This window comes from Chlorocebus sabaeus, chromosome 3 (genome assembly GCF_047675955.1).
Source record: "Chlorocebus sabaeus isolate Y175 chromosome 3, mChlSab1.0.hap1, whole genome shotgun sequence".
In the NCBI taxonomy this organism is placed as follows: domain Eukaryota; kingdom Metazoa; phylum Chordata; class Mammalia; order Primates; family Cercopithecidae; genus Chlorocebus; species Chlorocebus sabaeus.
Window position 1 is genome coordinate 79328691 of NC_132906.1, and position 18926 is coordinate 79347616.

At 42.5% G+C, this 18926-nt stretch overlaps 1 protein-coding gene and 1 long non-coding RNA gene across 17 annotated transcripts in view; one reads left to right on the plus strand and one right to left on the minus strand.

Annotated features, from left to right (window-relative positions):
- The window catches only part of MBNL2 (muscleblind like splicing regulator 2), a 171665-nt gene that overhangs the window by 84768 nt on the left and 67971 nt on the right, over positions 1–18926 (plus strand). The gene's annotated exons all lie outside the window — the stretch shown is intronic.
- LOC103214690 (uncharacterized) overlaps positions 1–18926 on the minus strand; it is a 197840-nt gene that overhangs the window by 72987 nt on the left and 105927 nt on the right. For 2 of the 3 annotated variants that reach the window (XR_012092608.1, XR_012092606.1), the window contains one exon: positions 11938–15447. The exons of the other annotated variant lie outside the window; for it this stretch is intronic. This is a non-coding gene — a long non-coding RNA (uncharacterized lncRNA). Of the gene's footprint in view, positions 1–11937; positions 15448–18926 lie in introns of those variants that run through there. 3 annotated transcript variants of the gene reach the window in all.

Genomic DNA, 18926 nt, shown 5'->3' on the forward strand with positions numbered 1-18926 from the left:
CAATGGGAAATTCAGGGAAGAAAGAGAGATGAAAACTGTCATGGAGAGAGATGCTTGATCATGGCTCACACCATGGGGATTTGAAATTTTAAATTTTTACACTGTTTCAACCCAACACTAAGAGCTAGCTCTTGTTCATTAGTTGGTTTCATTCAAGTTAATACCCAGAGTAGAAATTCTTTTCCTTCATTTGAAGAAAAAATAAGATCGAGAATAGCACAGAGAAGGACTATCTGTAACGGAGTATGGGACAGGTTATGCAAAAGGTAGAATATTGGTGTTTGAACATTCATTTGAAGAGATTTAACCAAAGTGGAGGCCTAGAAGGGTGGTAAGGACAGAGGACTGTCAGACAGAGGACTTAGCCCCTGGCAGAAATGTCAAGGTGTAAGGCTCAGCAAATAACCAGCTCCTCATGCTGTCTTCAGGGTGCTGATTGGGCATGCAAAGGCCTGGGTTAGAGTTAGTTCTGGCTCTGACTCCAAAGAGTTCTGTGATTCCAGACAAGTCGTGTTCTTTCTCTAGCTTCAGGGTCTGTGCTATAAAAAAAGGGGATTGTCCTGGATCATCTTAGAAATTCCAGTGCCAAGAACATTTTCATGATACGATGCTAATTATGTGAAGTTTTATGTTAGATATAATAAATACATGTTTGTATATACGTCTGTGTGTATGTGAGATTTATAGCCCTCCTGTTTCTTTTCTTTTTTCTTTTTTTTTTTTTTTTTCCTGAGACGGAGTCTCCCTCTGTCGCCCAGGCTGGAGTGCAATGGCGTGATCTTGGCTCACTGCAAGCTCCCCATCCCAGGTTCATGCCATTCTGCCTCAGCCTCCTGAGTAGCTGGGACTACAGGTGCCTGCCAACATGCCTAGCTTAATTTTTTGTATTTTTAGTAGATATGGGGTTTCAACGTGTTAGCCAGGATGGTCTCCATCTCCTGACCTCGTGATCTGCCTGTCTCGGCCTCCCAAAGTGTTGGAATTACAGGAGTGAGCCACCGCACCCGGCCTATAGCCCTCCTGTTTCTAAAAGGAATTTGAAAGAACTTTTGAAATTCAGCATCTTTTTTTTTTTTAAGAACAGCTAAGTAGAAAATCAACCTAAAGGAAAAGAGAAACATATTACCAGTCACCTGAGATGAACTCTTTATTAGATAGAACTTTAGTTCTGAGTTTCCTGGCAGTTAAGGTAAAAAGAAAAACATGTGCTCATTGTCTGATAAAAATCAATGTAATATGATTAGGTCTTGAGAGAAACATGTAGATATGCTGAGAGCTCAGATAAGATTACATTTGAGAATAGGCAGGTTCAAGACGCATTAAAAGCCACGCAAAAATCCATACTCTTTAATCCAATAATTCCACTTACACTGAGGAAATAAAAAAGAGGGGGAGGAATGACTATGTGTGTGAAAATGCTTGTCACAAAATTATTTATGAAAGTGCAGAACTGTAAAGAGCCCGAATGGGAGGTAGAGTTAATTGTGGTGCACTCATTCAAGCAAACACAATGCCGGCATTGTAAACAGTGAGGCTCTCCAGAAGCATAGAAAAGCAAGGTGCGTGATCGGCTCCATAAGAACAGTCAGGAGATAAAATTATTTGTTCACCAAGGTTATAACTATATAAAAATATGAAACTGTCAAAAATGAGTCTTCAAACATGGTGGTAATTATGGTAGAGTGGTGCTCTTAAGCGTGAATCCCCCCCTCAACCATGTTTCCCAATGTTTAATGATGTTTACAATTATATTTAAGCAAACAAGCCAGCTCACACACTTAAGATTTTCATTCTAGCTATGCTTTATGGGATTACATTTTTAATTAAAAGAAAAGAGAAAGATTTCAGACCGCAAAAATAGCAAGCTGAAATTGTATTCCTTAGCAAAATCAGTTTCTTGAGATAGCGCTGGATTTTTAGAAGGGATTTTTTCTTTAAAAAAAAAAAAAAAAAAAACATGCGTAGATGTGTGGTGCTCATGCAGAAGTCCACCTTGTTTGCTTTGAGGTCATGGAAGCTGCCTGAATTAAACATGTGAGGAAATACTGTTAAGGGGCTACAGGTGGGTTAACGTCCAACAGTCCTGTCTCCTTAGCACCCTCCTAAGCCTCCCTTCCATTAAATCTCTTCAAGCAAATGTCCAAACACCAATATTCCTCCTTTTGCATAACCTGCCCCACTTTCCATTACAGATAGTCCTTTTCTGTAGTTATTCTTGATCTTATTTTTTCTTTGAATGAAGGAAAAGAGCGTCTACTCTTGGTGTTAACTTGAATGAAACCAACAGATGACTAAGAACTAGCTCTTAGAGTTCAAACACTGTAAAGTTTTAAAGCTTCAAATCCCCATGGCATGTGAGAACATTCTAGAAACGATCCAGCAAAGACAATAACTTGAAAAAAAAAGATTCGTAGAGGAACAGTGTAGGTGCACATGTCAACAGTTGCTCCAGCCTTTGGCAAAGTGCTTCCGAGTGCATGAAAATCAATCAATGGAATATACTCTGTTAATGGAATAAGGAGACGGAAGACATCATTTCAGTTGATGCATAAAAAGTGTTTGATAAAATCCAATATCCTCTCATGATAAAAACAAAGAAGTTTGTCTTCTACTTGCAGCATTTCTCCCATTTCACCTTCCTTTTTGAGTACTTTTCCTTATTTCATGTTTTTGCACTTGTTTCTCATGAAGTCTATTATTTTCTTTCCATTCTAACGCCCTCTTTTACTGGAGGTAGGTAATTAACAAATTACTTCTCACTGAAGTTTTAGTGATTTCAGGATTATTATCATTGCAAAATTCCTGGATCACAAAGAATAGGAAATATCTCCAAGAAATGAGTCTATAATGGTAGCTCTCAAAGACCAGGAAACCCTAGAATGTCTCTTCTTCTCGTTGGTCTTCATAACCCATAGTTTGCTCTAACCACAGCCATTGAGTTAGAATTCTAAGTAGCCCACAACTTAGATTCATTTTATTACTTATTATTTACTACTCATAGGTTTTCAAAGAATTAAATTTCCTCGTTTGGCACTGAAAAATTTTCTCTGTGCACCTATATTAGTAAGTATGTTTTCACTACCTGTTTATTGGGAACACACCTTACAAAAAATTACTATGAATTCAATTAAAAATTATATGTCTGAATCTGCATTTTATTCCTCACAGTAGAGTTTATAACTTTGGAAACTCTCATATATGTACTTACTTTCAAGACACTATTTATTCAGTCTACAAGCAGTGTTTGGTGCTACATGCAACCATGTTCCCCTGGTGACAACTTGCATCCATTGGGGTAGCAATGGTCTACAGAGGGAAACACTGAGAAGCACAGAGCAAAATAAATTCTAGAAATTCTTGGGAGGAATTGCACATAGACAAGCCAAAAAGAAGTCAATTCCTCTATGCCTCAGGACCATGAATTGGAAAGTGGGGGCTCCTGGTGGTGCTCCCTAAATTCTAAAGGTCCAACGGCTCTTTGAATCTTTGCCTTTGTCAGGATAAAGGCAGGTCCAAAGTGTTAGCTCTAAATCCTGAAAATAGAATCTAAGCTATCAATTTGCTTATTCTGAAGCAATTTTCAATGGTTTTCCCTGCTGTTCTTTTCCCTGCATCTAACTGCACTCATGCCTTCTCACAACACATAGGACCCACTCCTGCACAGAAAGAACTCGAATTCTAATCAGCCAATTTTTTTTTTTTTTTTTTGAGACGGAGTCTCGCTCTGTAGCCCAGGCTGGAGTGCAGTGGCCAGATCTCAGCTCACTGCAAGCTCCGCCTCCCGGGTTCACGCCATTCTCCGGCCTCAGCCTGTAGCTGGGACTACAGGCGCCCACCACCTCGCCCGGCTAGTTTTTTGTATTTCTTAGTAGAGACGGGGTTTCACCGTGTTAGCCAGGATGGTCTCGATCTCCTGACCTCGTGATCCGCCCGTCTCGGCCTCCCAAAGTGCTGGGATTACAGGCTTGAGCCACTGCGCCCGGCCTAATCAGCCAATTTTTTATTTGTGAGACATCCCATCAAATTTTTTAAAAAATATCTTATTGAACAGAAGAGGGAAATGGAATTTGAGGATGATTTGACATTGTGAGATGTAAATGGGGTTGGCAGAAGTTTGACCAGGACTTTTCCCTGCTCTGCCGGAGAGACTGTCCCTCCTCTTGCTGCCCTTCTTGGAGGAGCATTTTCAGCCTGCTGCCTAAACAGCTATTGATGGATAACTTTCTCCTGGCAGCACTGCTCCAAAAGCTGGTAGCAGACATGGCTGATCTATTCCCAGCTGTCTGGATTTTAAGGCTGAGCTGTAGGCTTCAGGGATAGCCACACACATTCTTTCAAGGTCTGAGGTGGGCACACTGGAAATACTGTGGTTCACTACACCTGGGCTTCTGACATGTAAGCCCTTTATGCTCTCCCAGGCTCTGACCTGCTGTCTGATCACAAGGGCAGTCCTAAATGGAGATCTGTATGAGATCAGCAGTATTTAGCAATTGGGAGTTTGACATAATGCATTTTCTCATAATTTATTAAAGTTGCTAATACATTTAAAAAATATGTGAAGAACATGGAAACCTCTCAGTAACATGGTCTAGTGCATTAACCCTCCATTGATTTTGCATCTCAATCAGAGTAAAAGCCAAAGTCCTTATGATGACCAGTGAGGGTCACCATCTGGTCACCTCACTCTCCCCATCTCTCCAGTCTTAAGTTACTGCTCTTACCCTCACTCACTCTGCTCTAGCCACACTGACCTGGTTGCTATTCCCCGAATATTCTAGGCATGCTCCTGCCTCAGGACCATTGCATTTCCTCTCTCCTCTCCCCAGAAGCCATCAGACCTGCTGCCTGCCCCTTTAACACCTCAAATGGCATCCTCCCTTTGAGATCTTCTTTGTTCATCCCATGAAAACTTGTAAAGTTTTCTGCACACATACTTCCTGTCTCTCTCAGTTGTTTCTGTCCCTAGCACTTATCACCATCATCATATTCACTACCTGTTGTATTTATTGATCTTGTTGAGTGTCTGCATTTACCCATTAAAATGTAAGCTCCATGAAGGCAGGGACTTTTGCCTGTTATGCTCATTGCCTTGTCTCTAGTGCTGAGAACGGTGCTACACAGAGTAGCATACATTAAATATGCACCAAATAAATGAACACTTATTTACCATTCAAATATGCATTGAATGAGTGAATGATTAAAAATTGGTAGTCAATGCTGTCCAAGAACATGAATTTTGGGAGACTCTTGCAATACTATTTTTTCTCCTATTGAGATAATCCGCAGCTCAGGCACTGAGGTCAACAACTCTAATGTTCAAGATCTTCCAAGTAGGAGGGAGGAGGTTGGATACACAGAGTTTGAGTAAATTTGCCCTTGGCTTTTGAGAGAGCTAAGTGAGAATCCTGGCTTTCCCACCTCCTAGCTCTGTGACCACTGATAAGCTATTCAACTTAGGTCAAACTGTTCAACTCTGGGCCTTAGCTCACTCAATATGTAAAATAGAATGATATGAAATTCAGGGTTTTATAAGAATCAGGGTTGAAAACATTGGGCATATAGTAATAAACCCTTATTAAAATGAAATGTATTTTCATATATAGAAATAATTTGTATTCATTTGTAGAAGTTTGCTTTTTGATAAAGTAGACAGTCATATACTTATTGACATTTTCATTTTAGGGGACACACTGAATCTATATTTAAAATGGTATTTTTTGTCTTACAGAAAAAAAAGCCTCCTATGTATACTTTGATTACATTATCACATGTATTTCTGTTATTTAAGGATCCTAAAATGAAAACAAATAACTTCCAAAGCAGTTAAAATAATTATCAAGGTATATTTGTTCACTCCAGGTCTCATCCCGCAAGATTTACAAGTGTCTTGGCTGTTGAAATCTGTGTCTTCCAAAAATTCACTTGTTAAGCAAGCACTGAGCACTTGCTCTCTTCCAGGCACCAGGCTCTACATTACTGGCTATTCCCAATAGCAGGACAGAGCTTCTGCTCATGAGCAACTTACAAGATAGGCTCAAGATGGGATCTGACGTCAATACTGATATTGATAATGGTTAATAGCAGGCATTAGGGGGTAAGTGCTGCCCCAGAGGTGCAGATGTTAGAGACATGCAGAGAAGGGAAAAGATGCTTTCTCAAGGAAGCTTGGGGGTGGTCAGAGAGTCATTCATGTGAGGGCAGGTCAGGGGACCAAAACAGAGGAATGGAAACAGCTTGAGCAAACTCATAGAGGAGGAAGGAAGGCATAAATCTTTGGATTTTCCCAACTCCAACTGACCTCAGCGTGAAAAGAAAGCAGGACTTGGACTGGAAAGGAGGCTCACTCTCTGGCAATGTGGAAGGCCTTGCTCGTGGGTGAGGGTGTGGAAGGCCTTGCTTGTGGGTGAGGCAGTTAGATGTGATTCCGGGAAGAATGGGGGTTCTCTGAGGGTTCAGTGGAGAGAGATAAACTCATGACCAAAACCAAGGGTTTGTTCATGGCTGTCAATTTCTTTCATATGCCAATGACTTCCAAATGTATACTTCCAGACCACACCTCTCTCCTGAACTCTAGATTCCTGAACCCAACAGCCTGCTTGGCACCTCTCTTTCAATGTCTTATAGGTACCTCAAACACTGCTCCTGCTATTTCCCCCACATCTGCTTGAACTGTACCTTGTGCATCTCGATTGATGACAAATATCCCCTTCCAGGGGCTCAGACCCAAAACCTTAAACTCATCCTGACTGGTCCCTTTCCCACTTCACATTCAGTGTGTCGGGAAATCCTGTTGGCTCCACCTTCCAAATATACCCAGAGCCCACCACTTTTTACTTCCTCCGCTGCCAGCCACCTGGTCTGAGCCACCATCTTCTTCCCCTGGCTGATGACCACAGCCTAACTGGTCTCCTGATGCCACTTCTGGCCCCTTCAGTCCATTCTCACACAGTAGTCAGAGCCATCCTTTTAAAACACCAGTGAGATCACATCACTCCTCCGCTCAAAATTCCCATTTCCTTCAAAGAAGAAAACAAGTTCTTACAATGGCCTACAAAACCCTACCTGGTCAAGCCATGGTTGTTTCTCAGAACTCCTTTCCAGCTTGGCCCTGGCTTATGGAGCCCAGATTCTCCAGCCTCCTGGCTGACCCTCAGATGCACCAGGCATGCGTCCTCCCGAGCCCTTAGTGCTGCTTGTTCTCTCTGCCTGGGATATGCTTCATCTGGATACAAGCAGGACAACTCCCCACCTCCGTGAAGTCTTTGCTGCTGAATTACTTTCTTAGTGGTAATGGCCCTACCTATGTAACTAAAAAGGGTCACGCAACCCATCAGCATTCCCCATCCTACTTACCCACTTGTTCTTCCCCAAAGCCCTCAGCATGTTCTGCTGCGTAACTTGTGTATTATCTTTATTGCTTATTGTCTGTCTCCCCTAACTAGAAGCTAAGTTCCGTGTGGACAGGGCTGTTTGTGAGTTTTGTTGTTGATATCCCATGTCCCTGGAACACTGCCTGGCCCAAGGTAGACTTGCAACATATGTCTGTGGAGTGAATGAAGGGGATAGTGCAGCGGAGGGTATAGGAGGTAGAGAAGGCATCTGTTGGCAGCACTGTCACACATCTGATGGCCTGGACCAGCCTGACAATGCCAGTGGGAAGAGAAGGTGGTGGGGGATGCAGGAGACAGGATGGGTATGTATCTAGGGCTGGGTCACTCAATGTGGGAGATGCCAGGCTTTGTGATGGATGATGTATCAATTGTGCTCCAGTCCCGTGTGGTCCTGTAAGTGTCACTGTGTTCCAGGGCCAGAGGTCATATGCTTTTTGCTACTCAACTGTCTTTGTGGATCACAGAGGCAACCAGGTAAAACTGGGTAAATAAAATGAACAAACTATTGGTCCTGTAAAAATAGCTCAAAACTGTGTACCCTCCCAATGGACCCCACAAAGTACGAAGGTATGACATGCTCAGGACAGTCACGTGTTTCATACTGGGGTCATCTGAAGGAGGTGGACAGTTCCCCCATCCGACTGTCCCTAGGGAAACTTCCCTCCTCTGGGGCTTTAGTCTTTTTCAGTAAGCAAAGCACTGATATGTGTCTGAAGTATGCATGCAGAACTCTTCAGTGATAGGTTTATATATGCATAATCCTTTTGGCTGTCTGAAATCCAGGTGCCTCATTTGCAGATTCTGAAAGCTTGTGATCTCCCTGTAACAGGGCAGTCCCAGAGGCTGTTAGTGGTGCCTTGTCTTGCCCTAATAAACGGAGATATGATGGCAGTGGCCTACTTTGGTTATTCACTTCAATTACTAGTTTGAAGTATTAAAAGTCAACCGTATTTATAAAATATACTCAGTCACTTTAATTGGATTTGGAAAACTGTATGATTTATGAAACATTACATGAATCCTTCTGGCTAATATTAGACTTAAATATTACTTATTACTATGCTTTCTTCCCTTCCATTCATGTGTATATGCATTGCAGATTTATGTATGTAGAGTTTTCTCAAAGATAAGAAGAGTTTGCTTTTCATCTTTGTAGCCACTTGGGCCTAGCACAGTACCAGACATAAGGTAGGAATCAATAATTTGTATTCAGAGAGTGTGGTGGTTCTGGAGCCAAGCTGAGCAGGTTCAAGTTTGGATCTTCCTCCTACTAGCTGTGTCACTTTAGACAAGTTATCTAACCGCTCTGTGCCTTGGTTTTGACATTTGCAAAATGGGCATAAAAATAAGACCTACCCAAAAGGTGTATTGTGAACACTAAGGAGATCATTCCTGTAAAGCACTTAGCACCATGCTTGGCACATTGTGAATATTCGGCAAACATAATTAGTTTGTATAACTATACGAATATGTGGAAGAAGTATAGTGATTAAGGACAGTGGCTTTGGAGTCACACTGTCTGGGTTCAAATCCTGGTTCTACATCTTGCTACTTGCACGTCCTAGCACAAGATCATTCATCTCCTCAGGCCTCAGTTCTCTGTCTGTCAAATAGGGATATTAACAGCACCTCCCCCTCTCAAATGTTTGTCTGAGATTTTGCATGTGAAACACTTAGCGTGGTGTCTAGCATGCATCTAATGAGTATTCAAAAATAATAATAATGGTATTTGACTGCATTCAAAAGCTGTTACCAAGTATTATTACCATATATGTAATCCTTGTTTTAAAAGAAAAAATTAGACTTCATAACAATATATCAATTCAGTTTGTAAATACATTTGACTAGCAGTTTCTGGACTATCCAGAGCTTAAGTATCCAGCCAGCAGTGACAGATGAAGAAGAGCTGGGGTTTGCTGAGGGCAAAGACTTCTTCCACAGTTTACAGGCAGGTCCTAAGAGGAAGAGGAAGTAATGTCATAGCTCACTCTTGGGCTGAATTTGACCAGGAGCGAGCCCAGGGTCTGGAGTTAGTTCTGCCCACCAGGCCAAAGAGATGGAGATTTCCATGCTGTGAGCCTAGGTGTGTTGTCTCAAGGTCTGCGCCCTCTCTAGGTACATACTGGAGAAACATGCAGCAGCAGGAATTCTAAGAAAAATGAGCAGGTATCTACTGAGGGTGGACCACATGAGAAAAACCCTGGATGCAGACCCTCAGGAAGGGTGAGTGAGCAACAGCTGCACAGCAGCGGACGCAGGACCCCATCCTACGGGCAGGGTTTTCTGGAGGCAAAGGTGAAAGGCAGAGCTTCACTCCAGTAAGGAGCCTCGAGGGAGGCAGGTTCTCAGACCTTGAACTCGGAGGCAAAAAGAGAAACCTGTGGGACCCTACAGCATAAGACATGGGACACCCGGTGGGTGTTAGGGCTTGAAACAGAGCAGCTGTCTAGCCATCAAAGCTAGGGCCACGAGTCAGCATCAGCTGGTGCAAAGATTCAGTTTCACTTGAGGATTGGTTCTGGGGACTTGGGCCTCACTGGGGGAGTGCTGGCCAGGCGGGAGCTCTGGCAATGAGCAAGGGCACTAAAGGCTGGGCCTGATGAGAAGGAATAAATAGGCAGGGCAGTCATGAGGGTGACAGAAGACTCTGGTTGAACAGAGCAGGCCAGTCCCCTGTCCTCCTCCCTACCACTATCCCTCTGTGTGTCAAAGTGCCAGAGAAGATGACCCCACCCACATCACGGGTGAGACTCTGCTGATGCTCATCTATCCACCTTTGTAAAAGCAATTCCAAAATGCTGGCCAAATTCACCTATTTTCTTTGACTTCCCTCCTGCTAGATTGAATGATTTTCTTTCCCCTCCATGCAATTTTAATATCAAGGACAATTTTTATCAAGTCATTCTCTGTAATCAGAATATAAAAATTATCCCAACATTTCTCTTTGAAAATGGATCTTCAGAGACCCAGTAGCCCTTTATGCATTACTAATGAGTTCTTTAGTGAAACATTTTGTCTTTTACTAAAATAAATCTCTTCTATTAAATCTTCCGTGGGAAAAATCGGATCGCATTTAAGCTGACTAGTTTCACTGGTAGAAAATCATTGTACTTGTTAGGGATTTGGGGGTTGTTATACTTTATTTTTGAGCAAATAGGGAGCTCTCGTTACCTAAGATCATGAAAAAAATTAGAATATACATTCACAGAAACAATTCTTAGTGTTAGAGGAGACTAGTGTTTTGCTGGTATAACCGCCAGTCTCAGGACAAAATACATTATCTAACATTTCTTAGAGGTGGCTGTGCTCGCTTTCTAAGGCTGCTATAACCAGTATCATACACTGGAGGGCTTAGAGCAACAGAAATTTATATTCTTACAGTTGTGGAGGCCAGAGGTCCAAAATCCAAGGGTCAACAAAGCTATGCTCCCTCTGAAGGTTCTCTGGAAGAGTCCTTTTTTTTTTTTTTTTTTTTTTTTTTGAGGCAGAGTCTCACTCTATCACCTAGGCTGGAGTGCAGTGGCGCGATCTCAACTCACTGCAACCTCCACCTCCCGGGTTCAAGCGATTCTTCTGCCTCAGCCTCCCGAGTACCTGGGACTACAGGCGTGTGTCACCATGCCTGGCTAATTTTTTGTATTTTTGGTAGAGATGGGGTTTCACCGTGTTAGCCAGGATGGTCTTGATCTCCTGACCTCGTGATTCACCCACCTCAGCCTCCCAAAGTGCTGGAATTACAGGCATGAGCCACCGTGCCCAGCCTGGAAGGGTCTATTTTAGGCCTCTGTCACAGTTCTGATAGCCTCAGCCATTCCTTGGCTTAAACATGGCCATCTTCGGCTGGGTGGGGTGGCTCATGCCTATAATCCCAGCATGTTGGGAGGCCAAGGCAGGTGGATCACCTGAGGTGAAGAGTTCGAGACCAGCCTGCCCAACATTGTAAAACCCCATCTCTATTAAATATACAAAAAAATTAGCCGGGCATGGTGGTGGGCGCCTGTTATCCCAGTTACTTGGGAGGCTGAGGCAGGAGAATCGCTTGAACCCAGTAGGCGGAGGTTGCAGTTAGCCAAGATGGCACCACTGCACTCCAGCCTGGGCGACAGGGTAAGACTCTGTCCTAAAAACAAAAACAAAAACAAAAACAAAAAGCCATCTTTTCCCTGTGTCTCTTTCACATCATCTTCCCTCTATGCATGGATCTCTGTGACCAAATTTTCTCTGTTTATAAGGACACCAGTCATACTGGATTAGAGTCCATCCTAATGTCCTCTCTCTAACCTGATTACATCTGTCAAGACCCTACCTCCGACTAGGATCCCATGCTGAGATTCTGTGGGTTAGAACTTCCACATGCGGGGAGACACAATTCAACACTGTCAACCAGGGCACTCTGGCCTTGTCACGGTATATTTATAATAAGATGGGCTATTCAAAATATTTTACCATAAGTACCTCCCAGGTGGGCAGCAGCCAATCAGAGTGCACCACAGCTAGTCCCAGAAACCCCTGCTGTGTGGGCTTAACTCTTTGATTGCTGGGGTCCAGGAGGAGAAGAGGCTAGGACTCTGGAGGAGGCACTGGAGTGGCCAGACAAGCAGGGAAAACACTTGACACTCAACAGGCTTGGGACAGTGTCTGTTTTCTACCATCCACTGTCACCTCCCTTGAGTGCATTATCATGCAAGGTCACTCATTCTGTTTTAAAGAAATCTCACATATTGAGCCAAAAATCTGTAACCCCATAGTGTCTCCCATGGACCACTGCAGGCAATGGAGAAGTCATGTGTTTTGGTGAGGGAAGAGCAGAATTCAGTCCTGGTTGACTTTAACAACATGACCTGGAAAGTACCTTAAATCTCTCTGAGCCTCATTTCCTTACCTTTAAATTGGGGTAAGAGAAAACAAGAATATTGTGAAGGTCTAATAAGACAGCGTGTGAGGAATGCTTTTTAAGGTGTGATATGGAAGTTCCATTGTGAGTTTCTTAAAAGCAGCTCTGCATAGCGCTGATGGCACGGAGTCCCAGGCCAGCCGGCTTGGCTGACTGCACAGATCTGCTACTTACTTACTAGCTGTATGCCCATGGGAAGTTATTTCCCCTCTTTGTGCCTCTGTTTTATCCCATAAAATGGGATTATTAACATTACCTCTGCTGAGAGCTTGTAGTGAAGACTAAATGTGTATGATCTCTAAGAAGCACTTAGAAACTGCCTGGTAGATGATATGTACAACATTATATAAGTCTCTGCTATTTTTATTGAGGGCAGGGCCACGGCTTACAGTCCTGTGTGCAATTCCTTCCCAGTTTCTGGCGTAGAGCAGATGCTCCAAAACTGTCAGATGAGTAAAGGAGGAGGCACGCCGCTTCCACCCTCAGGAGGTGCAGAATAAAGCCCACACCTCTTCCCTGTACCTCTGCTCTGCATAGCCTTCCCCAGCCGGTGCATAAATGCCCACACCATGGTGCAAGCTGCCATGCCCTCCATTTTCCCAGGCTGTTTTTTCTGAAAAAAATGCAGCTTCCCCCTGTTGCAGTTCAGGACTGCAATGCAGGTCTTTCCTGAGACACCAAGTACAGAAAGTCACTGACTTATAATGGTTCAATTTACAATTTTTGACTTCAGAACGGTTCAAAAGCAATATATATTCAGCACACTCCTGGACTCATGATGGGGTTACATTGGAAAAACCCATTGTAAATTGAATATGTCATAAGTTGAAAATGCATTTTCAACATACACTATTTTCCATTAACCATGGGTTTATCGGGACGTGAGTCCATGGTAAGGCAAGAAGCATCTGAAATCCAAACCAGCCTAAGAGGAATGTTCTTTTCCTGTGTTGCTGAAAATGAAGGAACTCTTAATAGGATACTCTGTTTTTCCCATCTTCTTCTAGTGTTTCTTTACCTAGTCTTCCTTCCCCTCCAGCCCACCCCTTCCCTATTCCTCTATTCACAGGCACACAACCCTTCGCCCACTTCTTCCTGGAAGCATTCCCAACTCCAACACCAGCAACCAGGGCACTCTGGCTTTGTCATAGTGTATTTATAATAAGATGTGTTATTCAAAATATTTTACCGTAAGTACCTCCCTGGTGGGCAGCAGCCAATCAGCGTGCACCACAGCTAGTCTCAGAAACCCCCTGTTGTGTAGGCTTAACTCTTTGATTGCTGGGGTCCAGGAGGGGAAGATGCTGGGACTCTGGAGGAGGCACTGGAGTGGCCAGAGAAGCAGGGAAAACACTTGACACTAAACAGGCTTGGGACAGTGTCTGTTTTCTACCCGGGATGGAAGTCATTTCCAGTATTTAAGTAAAATGGCACAGCTGTGCAGGGGCACACCCACCAAACGTCGGCCTTTAATGCACATGTCCAAATTCCAGGCAGCCCTCTGTGGGGGTAGGTGATTTACCATACAGTATTGCAATCGGTTTGAAAAAGGCTATAATAGAAGATGCGTAATAAGGTTTTGTATCTTTGGATACATTTTGCTTATTTTAAAAATTGACTAGCTTCTGGAATTGCTAAGGACTGATAATAAAAATAGAACCCAGTATTTACTAAACGTTCAGTTGGCCCTCCGTATTCATGGATTCAACCAACTATGGATTGAAAATACTTGTTAAAAATTGCGCCTGTACTGAACACCGTCAGACTTTTGTCTTGTCATTATTCCCTAAACAGCAGAGTATAACAGCTATTTACACGAGCATTCACTTTGTATTAGGTGTTATAAGTAATCTAGAGATGATTTAAAGTATATAGGAAGATGTGTGTAGGTTATATGCAAATACTAGGCCATTGTATATCAGGGACCTGAGCATCCTGAATTTTGGTATCTGTGGGAGGTCCTGGAACCAGTTCCTCATGGAAACTGTGGGATACAGATGTCATGGGATGGTGTTTATAAGGCTTCAGGAATGAAACCCCAATAGAGTGGTTGTCAATTACTCTGGTTTGTTTTAATTCTCCAAATTGCTAACTCTAAGTTTTAAAAAGACTTTTGTGGGTACATAGTAGGTGTATATATTTATGGGGTGCATAAGATGTTTGGATACAGGCATGCAATGTGAAATAAGCACATCATGGAGAATGGGGTGTCCCTCCTCTCAAGCATTTATCCTTTGAGTTACAAACTATCCAATTATGTTCTTTAAGTTATTTAAAAACATACAATTAAGTTATTGTTGACTATAGTCACCTATTATGCTGTCAAATGGTAGGTCTTATTCATTCTTTCTATTTTTCATGTACTCATTAACCATCCCCATCTCCCCCCTACAAATGGCCAACTCTAACTCCCACCTTCCTCCCCACTCTCAACTAGATAATCTGATAAATATCTTAGCTTACATGTTAAATGTCCCATCCTCTGGAGTCATCCCTGACCTCTAAACTAGGGAGAGCTCCCTGCAATGCATTCACACAGGCTATCATGGCATTGATCACTCTATTTTAATTGTTATTTTAATATCACAGGGTTTGGCACATCGAAGGGGTTCAATACATATATGTTGAAGGAGGGAAGGAAGATCACTGGATAACATGCACCTATTGTATGAAGTTCCCTGTACTGTTGGGGTTTGAGGAGAAGTTCGGGAAGTAGACAGAAAAGGCCTGCTCTCCCTGACAGGAGAAATTCCAAGGCTGAGATATTAATGTTTCATGGGACTTCTGTTCACCCATGGGGCTGCAGACATTAATGAATGTGGTATCAAAAAATCTAGACTCTATGAAGTCAAACAGCCATTAGACTGGTATATTTGTCAGGGTTCTCTGAAAAACAGAACTAATAGAATAGATGTATAGATGAAGGGGAGTTTTTTGGGAGAATTGACTCACACGATCACAAGAAGTCCTGCACTAAGCCGTCTACCGGCTGAGGAGCCAGGGAGCCAGTCCGAGTCCCAAAACCTCAAAAGTAGGGAAACCAACAGTGCAGCCTTCAGTCTGTGGCCAAAGGCCTGAGAGCCCCTGGCAAACCACTGGTGTAAGTCCAAGAGTCCAAAAGCCAAAGAACTTGGAGTCTGATGTTCGAGGGAAGGAAGCATCCTGCATGGGAGAAAGATGAAGGCCAGAAAGATGAAGGTCAGCAAGTCATTCATTCTACATCCTTCTGCCTGCTTTGTTCTAGCCTTGCTGGCAGCCGATTAGATGGTGCCCACCCAGATTGAGGGTGGGTCTGCCTCTCCCAGTCTACTGACTCAAATGTTAATGTTTGGCAACACCCTCTCAGACACACCTAGGAGCGATACTTTGCATCCTTCAATCCAATCAAGTTGACACTCACTATTAACATCACAACTGGTTTCATGTTAGGTTGATACATGATCATGGTCCACACTAACCAGCCTACCGCCATGACTCAGAAGACATTTATATTCTCATTAAATAAAATTATTTCCAAATGAAGCATCTGGTGCCCAGAAGTTTGTTTACCTGAATCTCTCGAGAACTGATGGGCTATTTTTAGTCTCACTGATTTCTCTTAACTGGCACATTTTCCATTAACAAATAAAATTAAGAGAATTAACAATCCTTATCGGTAAGAGGGGTTGCTCCCTTCATCAAGCCAACAAACAGCTCTCCCCATCACAAGACACAAGTTGTGTGGGAAACTGCAACCCAATTTGGTTTGTCCAACCAACCAAAATGCATTTAAAACTTTTTTAAAGACCAGGTGCAGTGGCTCACGCCTGTAATCCCAGCACTTTGGGAGGGCAAGGTGGGAGGATTGCTTGAATCCAGGAGTTCGAGACCAGCCTGGGCAACACAGTGCGAAGCAGACGCTACAAAAATTTAAAAATTAGCCTGGTGTGGTGGCATGCACCTGTAGTCCCAGCTACTCGGGAGGCTGATGATGTGGGAGAATTGCTTGAGCCCGGGAGGTCAAAACTGCAGTAAGCCATGATTATGCCACTGCACTCCAGCCTGGGTGACAGGGTGAGACCCTGTTTCAAAAATAAAACTAAAAAATTTTTAAAAGGCTTAAACATGCTATGAATGGCAAACTACAAACAATTCACCTACTTTGCCTTTCTTCCTCATTTACTAGTTTTTATGCTTTGTTTATTTAAAATAGTCACAAAATTAATGTCAGGGGCCAGTGCCAGTGGTGCTTGAAAGAAGAGGGCAGTTGCATTGGCATAATAAGGAATGAGTAACAAATCTGTTCCCAAAGCACCTGTGATGGCCTGGAGGTTTTCCCAGCCCTCAGGTGATAACAAGCTATCCTAAAGGCAAATCTAGAGATGAGAACACTCAGATTTGCAACTCCCTTGAAGAAAGGTAAAAGCACTATCACTAGAGAAGAGCTCTGCCCCATAGTCCAGATGATGCAGTGGAATGATGCTCTACACCTATTTGTATGGGTTTTTGGAAAGAAAATGCAAACTGACTTGGTCTACTTACCTGTGTAACTTCGTTCCCACTTTTCTTTATCCTCTCCTAAACCTGTAGCTGTGCAATTGGTGGTGGTGGGTAAAATTGGAGGTGGTAGTGACTGTCTACCACTATTTGTGTTTTTCCCTCATTTATCCACCAGGCTATACTGCCAAATATTCCTTATATCATCCTAGGCATTTCTTCCATATAATGGAAGCACCAGAGAAAAAGAACACACCCCAGAGAAAAAATGTAAATACACCATTTTTATCTGTCATTAATAAGTACAAAATGTTGTGCTATTCACCAATTATTGCATATCTAGACTGTAAAAGATAAATTGTAATATATGTTGAACCAAATAATAAACAGAAAGAGCTTAGTGGAGGCTTATGCATAATCTTGATGATATTGGCAATTATCCATGTTGATAGACATTCTGGTTATCATTTGTTTATAATGATCCCCTGAATCTAAAGTTTCTGTCTAATTCTGAAGCCCTTATGTGCTTGTATTTTATTTGCTATATTAGGTAGTTGGAACTAATAATACAAGAAGCTCATGTGCTTCAATTAGTTTATTTAAATTCAAAGGAAGCCCAAAAGCCTAATCTGTCACTTGCCTTACAGTAGAGCTATTTCAGTCTCATAGTTAATGTCGTAAATTAAGCCTTGATGTAAATAACCATTTTATTCCCCTACACTTTTACTTGCCCATATTCTTCTGGAAATGTACTGGGAGGAAGAAGAGGAGGTTCAGGCCAAATGTTAGACTCAGCCTTGGCCTATGTGACTGAGACCTGTATAAATGATGGACTGATAAAAATCAGCTCACCCACTCAAACCACAGCCTTTATTGCTTCCCAGCTTTCAAAGATCTTGAGAGGTTTTCAAACTATAGGGAAACTGAGGCTGGCAACATCTGATATACCCAGTCAGCTTAGTCACTTAGTAAATATCTGCTGAACAACTTACGCGGCACAAGGACGAAAACAGAAGTCTGTTTGATCAAATTTTTCACTTCTAATTTGTGTACACTGTGGGTACTTAATAAATCTTCCTAGATTTAATTGATTTTGACTTAATTCGCCACTTTCTGCTGAATCTCCTCAAGCCTCATCACGTAGACGTCTGATAATTCTCAGAACACACCTGGACTGCTGCCAACATACGTCCCTGATGTCACTTTTTACTGTAACTGTTGGTTCATGTGGCTTTCCCCTTTTACAGATTAGGAGCATTCAAGGGGAAAATAGATCTGGAAAAAATATAGATAACAATTTATATTTCTTCCTGAGCAACTCCTGCTCTAACAACTGTCAGAAGGAGTTGAGATATGGGAATAGGATCACTCCTATTTGACAGATGAGAAAATTGAGGCACAGACTATCATACGTTATTTGTAAAAGTTCATCTAACCATTTTGGAATGAAGCCACAGCCAGAATTCTGGGATTTTCCAACCATAATACATAGCTGCTTTAAACTCAAGATAGGTCATGCCATGTTGATTAGCCCTGGCAAGTTTCAGCAGGGGAGATACCAAACAAAAACAGTTCTAAGACTGTTTGAAGAGATAAATGACCAAAGTCGGCACAGACAGAGTAAGAATGGCAAAGGGTTAAAGAGCTTGGAAACAGGCCACACAGGAGCACAGTGATAAGGAAATGGAGCAAGTATTAGAGAAGTTGTTTTCAATACCATGTATTTTTACCTACTATGAAAAGAAAGCATCAATAATAATAGTGATGATAATGATGATGGTGATGATGATGATCAAGCTTAGGGAGTGCCTATTATGTGCCAGGAACTGTTAAAACACTTTGTATGCATTAACTATTAATCCTTATTGAAAGTCTATGAGGTAGAAACTATTCTTAGCCCCATTTCACAGATATGGCAACTGGAAGCCACAAAGTCCCACTTGCCCAAGGTGCCCAAGAACAGCAGCGCTGCATTTTAAATCCAATTAGTCCGGTTCTGAGGCTGTTCCCTTAACCCTTTTTTTTTTTTTTTTTTCTTTTCACCCTGCTTCTCCGGGAGAGGTTGCAAGACAGAACAGGCTTCTGAAATTAACTCCAGAACAAGAGCCTTTGTCTTGACCTCAGGATTTCACCGAGCTGGCCTCAGCCATGTGGAATGAGAGGAA